This window comes from Eptesicus fuscus, chromosome 5 (assembly GCF_027574615.1).
Source record: "Eptesicus fuscus isolate TK198812 chromosome 5, DD_ASM_mEF_20220401, whole genome shotgun sequence".
NCBI classification, from domain to species: Eukaryota; Metazoa; Chordata; class Mammalia; order Chiroptera; family Vespertilionidae; genus Eptesicus; species Eptesicus fuscus.
The window spans coordinates 17,205,689-17,220,519 of NC_072477.1; the positions used below are offsets into that span (position 1 = coordinate 17,205,689).

The 14,831-nt window shown below is 37.1% G+C and overlaps 1 protein-coding gene across 5 annotated transcripts in view; it reads left to right on the top strand.

The window, feature by feature from the left end:
• The window catches only part of CEP128 (centrosomal protein 128), a 364,379-nt gene that overhangs the window by 179,819 nt on the left and 169,729 nt on the right, over positions 1–14,831 (top strand). The window lies entirely within an intron of this gene.

The following is a 14,831-nucleotide window of genomic DNA, read 5'->3' on the forward strand; positions in this document are numbered from 1 at the left end:
TGTAGGCAATACTTAATTCTAAAAGTTAGACAAGGACTTGGGAAACTATTTTTCTCTTTGGTTATACTAGAGAGGCATCATGACAGGAAGAAGAAAAACAGCATTTATATATGGGGATCCTAAGTGTATCCTATGTTGTGCTGGCCATACACCTTTTCTTTTACTAGTGAACTTCATGAATTTAAGATCCATTAAAAAAGAAACCTTAATATAGTGTCCCACTAAAGAAAACTAAGCATATGACATATGGTTATCTTCTTCAAAATAATTTTTTTTGTTTTTCATTTTAGTGATCATGGTTATTCCCTATATGCCATTTAAAATTGTTTATTACTCTACTGTAGTGATTCTCAACTTTTCTCATATCAGGACCATTTTATATTCTTAAAAGCTCTTTGAGTTCTTGAAAATTTTATTGTGCATTATATGTGTCAATACTTACCATATTAAAATTAAAACTAAGAATTAAAAGATAGTCTTTTAAGGTAATAATTATAAATTCATTCTATGGAACATAAAAATTAATGAAATTTAATTATTTTCCAAGACAAAAATATTGAAAAGTGGCATTCTTTTGCACTTTTGTAAATCTCTTTAATTGTGGTTTTAGAAGACAGCTGCATTTTCATTTTGTTCAATGCCTTATCAATGAACCTGGCACGTAGTTGATATGTCAGATATTTGTGAATGAATGAGTGAATGGATGACTGCTGCACAATTAATAGGGGAGCCATCATATTTTAGTGAAAAAAGAAATCACAATGAACTCTGCAGGACCACAAGAAAAATCCGTAAATATTTGGCAGAAATTGAGTAATTTAATTGGAGTGATTTATATTTTGTTTATGACACTTTGGGATTATAACAATATTTGTCTTCATAATATTTCAGTTATGTATTACATTTTACAGTAGAAGTATTTAAACCGATTATATTTCTGTTCACTTCACAATGATATTCTCTAAGAGCTTCTAAATAAATAAGATTTATTTAGGGACACTATAACATCGTTAGTAGTAATTCTAGCACCATTGTGTACTATGATTAGAGTTAGCTCCGTAGCATAACATATAAAAACTATTTAAAAATACCTGAATATCAAAAATGTAAGCAAACAATAAGAAAAATATGTGTATGTCTAAGATAGTTTCAGTTTTTAATAGAATGAATGTAACTTTTAGAGTATTATATTTTAGTTGCTACGGATTGTAGACAAGCTTAAGTATGACTATAAATGTTGAACAGAAAGATCTAGGAATGCCAGAGTTTGAACAGGTGAAAGAAAGGTTAACTGGTGTAGCAGGATCCCAGAAGATATGACAGTGAATGAGGTCAAAAGTAAAGGTGGAGAAGTGAATTTTGGAAAGGACAGGGCTAGAGTTAGGCATTTGTTCTCCCATTACCTTTTTAGCACTTTGAATACACTACTATTTTTGGCAGTTTCACATCATCCTATTTTGAATGGTGGTTCTTTATTTTGACTATTAGCTCCTTAACATCTGTGATTTGGTTTAATTGATATTTGCCTTATATATGATTCATACCCTTTGGAGAAAGGGTTGGAATGGGAAATAGCTCCTAGATTTGCTATGTAAAATTGAGAGATATGTTTTAGTAGAAACCTTTTGAGTTTTAATTCACATTTTAGAAAATTTTTCATGACTAAATTTTTTTTTGCAAGGTGCTTCAAAAGGATAATACATTCATATGTGGATATCCAAGGCATAGAGCCAGCTTAGTGAAAAATCCGATATACATACACGACTTTTCTGGCCTTACAGAGGGCTCTGAGGATGAGTACTTTTACTAATAATAGAGATATGGTAAAGTTTCTTTTCGGTGCTTTTAAGTTGTGTGCGGTTCAAAGCATTGACTCTAAAACACATTCTTCATTTCAGAAGGTTCTCATGTAACTGACTTGTCTCTAGCAATGGTGATCTCTTTCAAGGGCTTTCCTTTGGTTTCACTGTTCCCAGAGTTCTGAGAAATTCCATTCAGCTGATTTCTCTGTTTTTCCTTGCTTTCTTTGAATCTCTCTTTTACTTCCTCAGTTTGTGGGTGATGTAACAGATGATACCTTCCTAGGATAGAGACTAGGAAGGGACTTATAAACTGTAGGGATTTTCCCTAGCATGTAGGCTGGACATGGAGTGGCATTGTTTTTCTGTGTGCAAAATGGATTGATTTAGTTTTCCTGCCACTCACCCATTCATCTATAACTTCTGAGAACACTTAAAACCTATCCTTACACTTACGATTTGAAGGAAAGTTTGCTTTCTCCCAGGCCCTTTGTCTCCTGCAACTGGTGGCTTTACAGTTTTCCTTGGTCACTTCTCCTATATCTACTTCTCCCTCTCCATTACACTATCTCTGTCTTATTTAGCTCTTGATGACCTCATATCTTAAAAGGATTGCAGAAGCTTCTTTATTTTTTAAATCTTTATTGTTGAAAATATTACAGATATCCCCTTTTTTTCACATTGACCTCTTTCACCCCACTCCTGCCCCCTCCCCAGCCTTCACTGCACTATTGTCTGTGTCCATGGGTTATGCATATATGCATGTAAGTTCTTTGGATTACAGAAGTTCCCTTATTTGAAGATATTCTTGACCTCTAGTCTCTACTTTCCACTTGACTGGTCTTTACCTATGAGCCTGCCACAGGCCTTCAGATAGATTTCCCAAGCAGGTACACTCTGGTTGATATGCCCAAGCTCATACCATTTTCCCTGCCCCAGCTATCCTCTATCCATTTCTCTGCTATTTGATAACACATTTGGTTATGGTGACATCTTTTAGAAATAACCTTGAATATTCTGAGATTAATACAAGAAAGTAAACCATTCTCAAACTTTGCTGTAGTATTTTTTATAATAAACTAGTGGCCTGGTGCACGGATTCTTGCACATTGAAAGGAAATTAATTAGAAGAAATATTTTAATATTGCTATTCACCCTTTCTCTATAATAGAAATGTCAGAGATGAAAGAAAATTAGTAAAATGTATATGAAAAGAATAAATTAATAAATAAACTAAAACAACAAGACATGATATAAAAAAACCCAAAAATATGATATAAAAATATTGGTAAAAACAATGACTGATAAATTGATTAAACTTATTCTAATATCTCCCTGTATAGCACATTAAGAGTAAAAACACTTTCAGAGTGCTTGACTAATTTCCCTTGTGATGAAGTATTTACAACTTTAACTTTAACATCACACGCTCTTTGAACTCGAGAGAAAGCAACGTGTAACTGACAATGTCTGAAAACGGGTTCAGGTAGGAATATTTCTACTCGGTCTAGAGTTTGTTCTTGTGATTTATTAATAGCCATTGCAAATGCTGGCATCATAGGAAACTGTCTTTGAATTAATTTAAATGGGAGGCCAGTGTCAGATGGGGATAGTTGTGCCAATAGATGATCTTCAGACATATTCTGTCAATGTCGCCGCTTTTTTTCAGCTTCAGAATGTCAACAAAAACAACCAAATTAACGATCGACAATGACAGATTGAAACACTTGCGTGCGATTGGCGCCAGTGAGAGCTTTCTATGTATCGCACATGCGTGAGTCAATATTTATTTTTAGATAGCCAGTGTGCATCATATGTACCGGCCGGGCGGACGGACGAACAGTCGATCACTTAGCCTTTTATATATGTAGATTACTTGTAGCACATCCTGCAGTTGACCTCCATCCAATAGCATTTCCTTAGAGAAAACACACATGTGTACACACAACTGCTATACTAATCAGTTCCACCAGATGAATCTTCGTCAGGTACATCTTTGAGCCCTGGTCTACTCAGCTCAGAAACCTTCAATGGCTCTCACACTGCTGAACAGTAATGTCCAGATTCTTACAGGAACCCCACCATTTTCCCCCTCTCTTCTTCTGTGAAAATTCTACCCTTATCATCACCGTTGCTAGCGGAATATTTCTTTTACCACCCTATTGCTACTAACACTTTCAGATATAATTACATGAGTTTTGCCATTTACTGCCTTTTCCTCTGGGTATCTGCATATATATATTTTTGTATTAAGTTTTAATCTCTTGTTTTATAGATTACTAGAAGCCTGGTGCACAAATTCGTGCATGGGTTGGGTCCGGCCGGCCTACCCAATCAGGGCCAATTAGGCCAGGCCAGCCAAAGGGAAGGGCTGCAGGCAGTTGGCCAGAGGTCCTGCCCCCTGGTTGAACTCCCGGTCGAACTCCTGGTCGAGGGGACAATTTGCATATTAGCCTTTTATTATATAGGATTATTTTTCCATTGCATCTGGCCATGTGTTTTATATTTAAACAAGATATAAACTTACTTATTGAATATTTAGATAGGTGGACAGGTGGGTAGATGGATGGATGGATACATACATGGATAGCACAGATTAGCCTTTGTTCCCTTTAATCCCATCTATTATGGTGTCTTCATCAGAAGCACTATCCCCTTACTATATCCACACTAGACACTTAGGTCTGTTCTAGCAATCAAAAAGAAAACGAACATCAATGTTGATTGATGTATCTTTTTCTGCTTCTTTAAGACACAGGACCAAATATGAAGGATTACACAATTTAGAATTACCTCCCCAAACTATCTGATGATGTCCTTTATTAGCTAAGCTGTTTTCACTGGCAATAAGAGAATCCTTCCCCTATTTATCTTTCCAGAACAAAGGCCTTCAAGTTCTTCTAAGTAGTATTTGGAAAGACACTGATGCACATGTTCTCCTTTCTAGATTAGATGAATCATTTGATCATTTGTCACAGCTGATCATCACATCAACCATGAGAGATTGCAGATTTGCTTTATTTCCAGTTGAGGCTATTGACTTTGTACTCTAGTATTTAAAATTCATTTCTTAATGATGTCTCATTTTGAAAAGATTCCTCACCGCAGTTCCCCACAGGTTATGTTAGACCTTTATGTTCAACTGTTCACCCTCATTGTCGTTGAGGTGGCCTTATATTTTAGGCTTTTATGTGTAATGTCTCATTTAATCCTTAAAATAACCACTTGAGATTATTCATCCCATTTTACAGTCAGGCAGCTGAGTCTGGAGGCAAGTGGAGATTGGTAGTTTCTCTTAAGTTTTACACCAGAGGTCGCCAACCTTTCAGACCTCATGGACCACCAGTGGTCCACGGACCACTGGTTGGCGACTGCTGGTTTAGAGAGTGAATTACAAATGGGAGAGAACTTGTGAAACTCGTGCTTATATTCTGGCTATCATGTTGCATACCAGAATAAACCAGTATTACTCAGTCAACTTCAATAGACCTTGCAAATTGGAAACAACCTGTCCTTTCTCATTTTCTTAGGATCTGTTCCATGAAGTTGTAAAGAAATCAAGTTTTTTTAAAAAAATGTTAGAAAGAAAACTGCTCTGCCACAATCTCAGTCGTTTTGGCTACCATAATAACTGAACCACTAGGAATGCTGTCCAGAAAAAAATGGTCAGCAGAGCTGTTTAGATATAAACTCTTTACTCGTGATAGCTGTAATATTTCCAATATTTTCTTTCACATTATTTTAGTACATGATAGCCTATTATTTCATGAATAGCTCACAGGAATTTCAAGCCTCAGGCCCAAGTAATGAGGCTAATTCTAATGTTATATACAAACTCTCCTATAAGTAGGACAAAAAAATCAAACATTTTCTTTTGTGTGCCTCCACTATGAATGTGATATCTGCCTCCTAATCAGTCACCCATGACCACACCTTTTTGTTGTGTTTTTACAACTACGAGTGATTAAAGGAAACTAGTTTTCAGAACAACCAATTAGTTTCAAACCCATCTACATACATCCCATGGAACAACTGTTTCCAAGAACCATTCTGTTTGACTTACTTCTGAGGTCACGAGAAATTTGTTTTTCACAAAGCTTTCAAAGTTCACTGGGGTCAGGACAGGTGAATATCCAATTTATGATCCACAGTTTCTTCCTTCTTTCCCCCCTTACCACAGTCATACCTCCCACTAGAACCACAGCTGAGTCTGGCAATACTATAACAGTTGCCCTCCAGTTAACATCTCTCTGCCTTCTTCTGTTCTACCTATAGAATGACTCAGCATACCTTAACAAAGAAGCACGTTCCTCTTGTGAAAAGAGATGTAAGATTTAGCTAAGATGTCAGAATACTTTGAAGCTATGAGGTTACCAGAAACTAAAATGCCTGTGACAGATGGAAGGAGTCCTTTCTTCCAAGGTCCTCTAAAGGGGAGACTCCTTTGTAGTATGATTTAAATATACATTCCAGTTGCAGTGAAATGCTAATGATTATGACCAAATATAGAAGTTAGTTTCTGTAGCTGAAATTGTGAACTCACTTAAATAAGGAACTGGTCTTGGATTCCAGGTTTTTTTTTTTTTGTAGCTATGACTATGTAATGTGAACACCGCACAGAGATATGTTTCTAAGTAATACCATCTCGTTCCTCCATGTCAGTGACACCTCTGATGGGTTCTCTTTAATATTTGTATCTTTCTGGTGGTGAGGTTGAAATGTTATCTAGGACAGTACAGGGAAGAGAAAATGGCTGCTGTGTATGTGATATGACTTCAGAGATACTCTCTAAACACACCAATTCTCACAATATTTCTCTAAATATGTTTATCACAATGGTATTCATTAAGGGAGGAGTAGGAGAGGCAAATGCAATTTCACTGAAATACCTTGTTTCCAAGCAAACATTCTTTATGTAAAATTCATTCTGAAAACATAAACTGTTAAAGGAGGGAAAATATAACTAGTTAATATGTGGTTACGTTCCAGTTGGAAATCAAAGTGAATGCAACTCTAGCCTAATACACGTATACTGTTCTGCAGTATTCATATCTTCATGTGATGCTCATATTAATTTTCTACCTAAATCTACTTAACTCACTTTCCTGGTCCTTCTCTTTATTTAAGCAGAGAAATAATCTAATTAACTATTAAGAGAGAATAAAAATGCTTTGATTTAAATACTTTAAGAATAAGAGTTAATAAGAATTTGGAATATTTTTCATCTTTTGGGGTTTGAATTCAGTACTTTTTATATAGTTCCCATGAATATGTACTCTCTTTTTCTTTTGGAATCTGTGAAGCAAACTCTTAAAATGCCCTTTCTGGCACAGGGTCTTCTCAGGACTTGCTCTCTGATGTTGTGCAGCTGCCTCTGACATCTGGAATGAGTTTGGATGGAGAGCTGTACTTCCTCCTGAGGCTTCTGCTTGAAAATCTTTTTTATTGATTGATTTTTAAAACTTTACTATAAATGGATCTTGATTGCATCTTAAACTAATGTACCTCAAGTCTTGCTGTAAGGTCCTATTAGATAAGAAATAAGTGTTTGGCCTTGGATGCTTATCTCCATGTAAACCAATCTGAACTCCTTCACGGTGGGACTGTATTGGTCATTCCATCTCCACACCTCTGAACCATGTCCAGGTGACAGAGCATCCTATTACTTTTCCACAGCTCTATTCTACTTTTCATTTGCAATTTTTGTTGCAGTCTTTCTTCAGTTAACTTTCTCTCTAGGAGTACCTTAAAATGTGTCACTCTTTTAAATTTCTAGTTCTCAAGTATTTTATTCACCTTTCAGCATCTCAACCCCAAAGTTCATTTTGTAAGAAATAGGTCTATAGTCATTAACGATGCTCACTTTTTTTTTTTTACCCCCTCTGTTTGAAATATCCATTCCTTCTTATTATCACCCGGGTAGATACATTAAATGAGATCCATGGCTCGATAATGCACATTTGGCTGCCTGGTTTACTTCTTTACTCCTTCAGTTCAATTTGTGCCAATGAAAGTACTGGTCTTGCTCAGGCAAGCCATAAGAAAGCTAAAATTGAGCTATCATCAGTGATTGCCTATTAGCTTCTTTGGAGTTTGTGTTGTTCTATTGGGTTCCATATGTGAAAGAGACATTCTTTTACTTTTTGTAAAAGAATTGGGAAATCTAATTCAGATAAGGTTTTATAGAAAAGTTTACATATAAAGCTATGACAAGGATTAAATAGTTGTGAGTATATTGTACAGAATAAAGTGTTGATGGAGTGGCTCAGGTTGGTTCTAGAGTTCTTTTTCTTTCATGTAGTTTTTTTTTTTTTTTAATGTAGGTTTGGTCCTCCCAAAGAAGCAGCTACTGAAGAGATATTTATTTATTTATTTATTTATTTATTTATTTATTTATTTATTTATATATTTATGTATGTATGTATTTATGTATTTATGTATTTATGTATGTATGTATGTATGTATGTATGTATGTATTTATTTATTTATTTATTTATTTATTTATTTATTTATTTTTGTCTTCCATGACTATCAAATGCTCTAAATGCACTGAGGGAATAGAAATTGTAGATTATGGTAGCACTCATAAGAAGCCATTTTCTTTGAGATTTTTGTTACCAGAAAATTTCCCTACTAGTCAGATGTCAATAGCAGCTGTTGTGTTGACTAAATCAAAAACATCAGAGCTGTCATGGTAACAGGAGAGATGTCTGTGGGAATGAAGGAAGCAGGTCAGAGGGATTTAGAGATTGGGGAGGATAAGGGGAGAGGTGCTGATTGTCTACAGAAAGGTTCTTCCAGGGTTCTTATTTATTCTTATGTGCTCCCTTACACTATTTCTTCTCTTTTCTTATCCAGTCTGAAGGAATAGAGTAAGTGAATGGTTAGTCTTACTAGTGAAGGTTTATTGGTGGCGGAGGGAGGCAGTAATTATATTTTAGATCTCATTTACCTCATTTGTAATTTCTAAAGGTCTACAAATGTAGCTGAAAAATACCAATGCCTTTATTCCATGTAAGCTAATTAATTGGAATAATACCATATAAAATTTTTAGGTTTTTTTTGAATGCTGTATATTTTTTTTTGAAAAAGGAGGTTTTTCTCTTAGTCTTTGATTGTGAATTATAGCATATTCTGATCAGTGTGTGCTTTCTCTTGTATCAAATTCTAGCATATAATAATTGTTGGAATTATAGAACTTTTCTTGCATATATATTCAATTTTCATCAATTGTTGGTCATTCCTGTTGGGAATAATATGAAAATGAGGAAACTTGTATTCTGGAATAGATTGAAATAAAGGAAGAGTAAGTTTTCTGCAATAAATGGCCTTGTGCAAATAAGAATGGGGCAGTTTACCTGAACAGAAGAATGGAATTACAGTGGTTGATAGAGAATAAAATCAGGCAAATAAACAAAACAGCTTCCATTTGTAGGTAGAACTTAATGACAACAGGCACCTTGGTTTTTCTTATTCTTCACAGCAACATATAGTAGGTATTCAATAAATAGTTGTTGAATAAACTAACGAATGAATGAATTAAGGAGCAAACAATTGGGTCAGATAATCTAGAGTAAATAATAAGAAAGTATTAATCATATGGGGTACTATCCTAAAAAAATTAAGCCTCTCGTATTTTTTTGTAACATCTAAGTAAAACAAATTTATAAGCATCTTTATTGAAATTTCAGAAGCAGGAGTGTCTGAACTATATAGAAATCATTAGTGCATTCTCACTGTTACCAACCCCAAAAGTGTAAAATATCTTGTGATATTTTTTTTATTATGTCTTTATTGTTAGTATGAACATAAAATAATTTAAAAGTTTTTTTATAGATTAATTCTGGACCTTTAACTTTTCTTTTTCCATATAGTCTTGAATTTCACAAGTAAAAATTATTTCTCTGGTTTTGTTTGCTTTGGGAACCTGTCATCAGTGATTAGAATTGATGATAAAGGAATTACTTTACTTAAAACTATTCCAAATAGGATGTTTTTATAATGTATGTTGATGAATTATTAATTATTATTAGCTAAATAATAATGAACTGCTTCAGGATGAAGATAATTTTATTCAATGTCTTAAGTGTCTCTTATTACATAACATACAACAAATGTTGGCTGCTGGGTGAATGGATAAATAAATGAATGAGTAACTTACCTTTGCAAGATAAAAGTAGATGACAGGTCCAGTAGTACCCAGTGAACAAATGTGTTATTAGGAAGTAACCCCCTTGAACTGTAAACATATGGTTCCTGGTCTTAGAGGTTGTGAGAAGGTATAACCAAATATTTTATATCAATGATATGCCGCAGAACCAATCACAGTGTCCAACCTCCATAAAGCTTTTCTGGTTTATTATGAAATGCAATAGTTAGTGAAGATGATTGTTTCTGGTTTATTGTTCTATTTCTACAAGCAAAATTCAACCCCTCTGGGTTATGTGTTATGATGGATGATTGTGTTCCATACTGTGGAAGTTACTATTTGGTAAAACTTCCCAGAACACTGTAAGATTTCAGCAATAGCTTCCAGTTAGCTCTTCATCTGTTCTCAAGTGATCTGGCAATCTTGCCCTTCTCTGTGAAGTGGGCTTTGTATGGTCTCCCATTGCCTCAGCCAATTAAGACCTTAAAATTAAGCTTTGAGGAATCCTGCTCAGGCTTCCAGGAACATAATAGCGCCACTTTTCATTGAAGGAGACAAGAAGTATTTAAGTTTGGCCAAAGAACAAAGCAAGGATAAAAACCAGTGCTAAAATCACAATTAGCCCTGAATATTTTAATGCAAAAAGGGTATCAGTTTTTGGACACTGTTCCTCCTTTATGCTAGATTTTCCTCCATAATTTATGCATTCAAAGTTTTTCACTTATAGAGATAATTGAGTTATGTTGTAAGGCATTTTGAACGGGTACTACACCCTTATTTTTGAGGCAAGTAGTTTTGCTATCCGAGATGTAAGCATGGATTAAAACAGTCCTGTTGCTTCAAGCCTGAATAAGATTCTAGAATGTAAGTTCTTCAAAGGATCTTTCTTTAACTTGGGTGGGAGAGATGAGGAGGTTTGACATTAAAGTATGATGTAACATTTTTATGCATTTCATTCATACTTATAAATTATCACTATCAAATAATAAATTCCTTCATATCTATTTATGGTAGTTTGACTCATTGTTTGTTTAAAGATTCTGGCATTTTGTAGAGTAGTGACTATCTTTTTCTCACCATACCATTCTAGAATGGCAGTTTCCTTTGTTATAGAATGGTGTACAATTCTATACCAAATGACAGAAGGTTTATTTTTTTCTCTCTTCCTCTCTGCTTCTCAATGAAGAGTCAGATAAGAATACTAAGATTGGTATTTCTGCTCAGTAACAAAAGTCTTTGTAAATGGGAAATGATTTTTAAAGAAGTTATTGGCTTATATATAGAAATTACATTTAAATGCTTCAAATAAGTTATTTCTCTTAGACTGAGAATGGCAAGATGTTATTATTGACACATACACCATATATATAAGTGAATGTGATATGTTTATATGTGTATTGTATTCATACACCAAAGAACAGAAATGGTTTTGTGTACCAGCTTATGTTGATTGCACTCTTAGATTGGAGTCTGAGTATTTGGCTCTGGGATCACCCGTGTCCAGGAATTAGCATCAGAGAGTAATTACTATGTCTGAGTTGTATTGAGCAGTGGTGATCCTGACCATAGTGTGACATGACAATAGATGTTTCTCAGTAGGAGCACTCTGAATATTTTGAACTGGGCAATTCTGTGTGGTTTAGGATGCTCCCACATATTGACCTGCAAACTCTAAATGCCAAAACATACTATCCATTATTTGAAACAATAAAAATGCTCACACACATTTTGTTTAGAGTACTATCCGATGCTTTTCTCACAGCAAGGTAAACAAAAATGTGAGTTAATTGTAATAATATATTTTATGTAACCCAATATATCCTAAATATGATGATTTTATTGTATGTACTTGTTTCTTTTTTATATTCCATAAAACTATGAACCTCATGAGATCATAGACCTTGTCTTAAATATATGTATTGGAGTTTCATGACTTATCACAGTGTGTGACCCATAAGTATCTTATACATGTTTATTCAAAAGATGAAATATAATGCTTACTTTAGCATTTACCTATTTATTTGCTTTTTATTGAATTTACTAGAGGCCTGGTGCACGAAATACGTGCACGGGGTGTGTGTCCCTCCGCCCAGCCTGCACCCTCTCCAATCTGGGACCCCTCAAGGGATGTCCGACTGCCCATTTAGGCCCGATCCTGGTAGGATGGGGCCTAAACGGGCAGTCAGACATCCCTCTCACAATCCAGGACTGCTGGCTCCCAACTGCTCGCCTGCCTGCCTTCCTGATTGCCCCTAACCACTTCTGCCTGCCAGCCTGATCACCCCCTAACACTCCCCTGCCAGCCTGATTGATGCCTAACTGCCAGTTCGATTACCCCTAACTGCTCTCCCCTGCCGGCCTGGTCACCACTAACTGCCCTCCCCTGCTGGCCTGGTCCCCCTAAACTTCCCTCTCATGCAGGGCTTGTATCAAATTGTTGGTCCCCTCCAACTGCCCTCCCCTGCCGACCCGGTCACCCCTAACTGCCCTCCCATGCCAGCCTCATCGCCCCTAACTGCTCTCTCCTGCTGATCTGGTCCCCCCACCAACTGCCCTCCCCTGCAGGCCTGTTCCCCCCACAACTGCTCTCCTCTGCAGGCCTGGGTCCCCCCCCAGCTGCCCCTCTCTGCAGGCCTGGTCGCTCCCAACTTTCCTCCTCTGCTGGCCTGGTCACCCCTTAACTGCCCTCCCCTGCAGGCTTGATTGCCCCCAACTGCCCTCCCCCGCAGGCCTGGGTCCCCCCCAACTGCCCTTCCCTGCGGGCCCGGTCGTCCCCAACTTCCCTTCTTTGCAGGCCTGGTCACCCCCAACTTCCCTCTCCTGAAGGCCTGGTCCCCCCCCAACTGCCCTTCCCTGCAGGCCTGTACCCCCACAACTGCCCTCTCCTGCAGGCCTGGGTCCCCCCACAACTGCCCTTCCCTGCAGGCCCGGTCGCCCCCAACTTCCCTCCTCTGCCGGCCTGGTCACCCCTAACTGTCCTCACCTGCAGGCTTGATTGTCCCCAACTGCCCTCCCTTGCAGACCTGGTCCCTCCCAACTGCCCTCCCCTGCTGGCCATCTTGTGGCAGCCATCTTGTGTCCAAATGGGGGCAGACATCTTTGACCACATGGGGGCAGCCATCTTGTGTGTTGGAGTGATGGTCAATTTGCATATTCCTCTTTTATTAGATAGGATAGAGGCCTGGTACACGGGTGGGGGCCGGCTGGTTTGCCCTGAAAGGTGTCCTGGATCAGGGTAGGGGTTTCCTTGGGGTGTGGGGCGGCCTGGGTGAGGGGCCTGTGGTGGTTTACAGGCCGGCCATGCACCCCAGCAACCCAAGCGGAGGCCAGGGTCAGCTGGAAGCAGGTATCTGGGATTTATTTATCTTCTATATTTGAAACTTTGTAGCCTTGAGCGGAGGCCAGGGCCGGCTGGTTGCCTGGCTTGCCCCAGACAACCCAAGCTCCCAGCCCCTCCTTGAGCGGAGGCCAAGGCAGGCCAGGGCGGGCAGGAAGCTTGGCTTCCTCCATTGCCGGGGGCAACCCAAGCCTCCTGCTCTCTCCAGCTCTGTGGCCACTGCCATCTTTGTTGGAATTTATTTATCTTCTATAATTGAAATTTGTAGCCTTGAGTGGAGGCCAGGGCCGACCAGGGTGGGCGGGAAGCTTGGCTTCCACCATTGCGGGGGGCAGTCTAAGCCTCCTGCTTGTTCCACCTCCGTGGCCCCGCCATCTTAGTTGGGTTAATTTGCATACTCTCTCTGATTGGCTGGTGTAGCGGAGGTATGGTCAATTTGCATGTTTCTCTTTTATTAGATAGGATTGTGGCAACATTGGTAAATAAAATTATATAGGTGTTAGGTGTACAATTCACCCCAAGTGAAGAAATTTTCTATCACCATTTATCCCCCCTTTACCCTCTTTTACCTTCCCCATTTACCTAATTATGTAAACTTAGCATATTCTTCAAACAATTATTAAGCAATATTGTGAAACTATTTAAGCAGAGATATATTATGAACTTTATTTATCTACTTTTTATTCTTTGATTCATTTACCTATATTCTGATTTATATAACAGATTTACACATAATTGATTGAATTAAAGTATATGATATCATAGAGTAGTATTGTTCAAATAAATGAGACACAAATGAGAGCTATGTATGTAATTTAAAATTATCTTATAGCCACACTAAGAAAGGCAAATGAAAATGTGAAGTTAATTTTAAATAACCCAATACACCCTAAATATGATTATTTCAACATGTATTTAATATGAACAATTATGAGATATTTTACATTTGTTTTTTTATATTAAGCTTTTGAAATCTGACATATATTTTACCTGCACAGGCATATTTCAGTTCCAGTCAGCTGCATTTCATATGCTCAGTTGCCCATGTGTGGCCCATGGCTAATGTTTCAGACAACACAGCCCTAGAAGGCCTGTATTGGCCATTGTTCTACCTCATCAATCATTTGCTGAGAGATTCATCTGCAGTAGAATTACCAGGATTGTTGAGAAGTCTTTAGGAGGTTCAAGATGATGAATGTAAATAGAAGCTCATATATATATCATTCTATTTAGAAAAAAATGTAATTTATATCTAAAAAATAATTCAAGGCATCTTACAATAAAGACTATAGCATCAATACCAAAATATAAAAAGGGAAATTAAAGACTTACAGGTTAGAGTCTTTGAGTTTTCTAAGTTTTGTACATTTGTTAAAAAAATGATAGAAAATAACATAATTATTTATGTAGTTTGGTAGTGGATAAATAACTTTACCAAATCAGAAGGAAGGCTATTTTAAGGAGATTTATTTGCCTTCTTTACCTAGGTTTTTCCTCCTTGTTATATAGCTTGCATTAAAAAAATTTAGATTGTTATTAAATACAG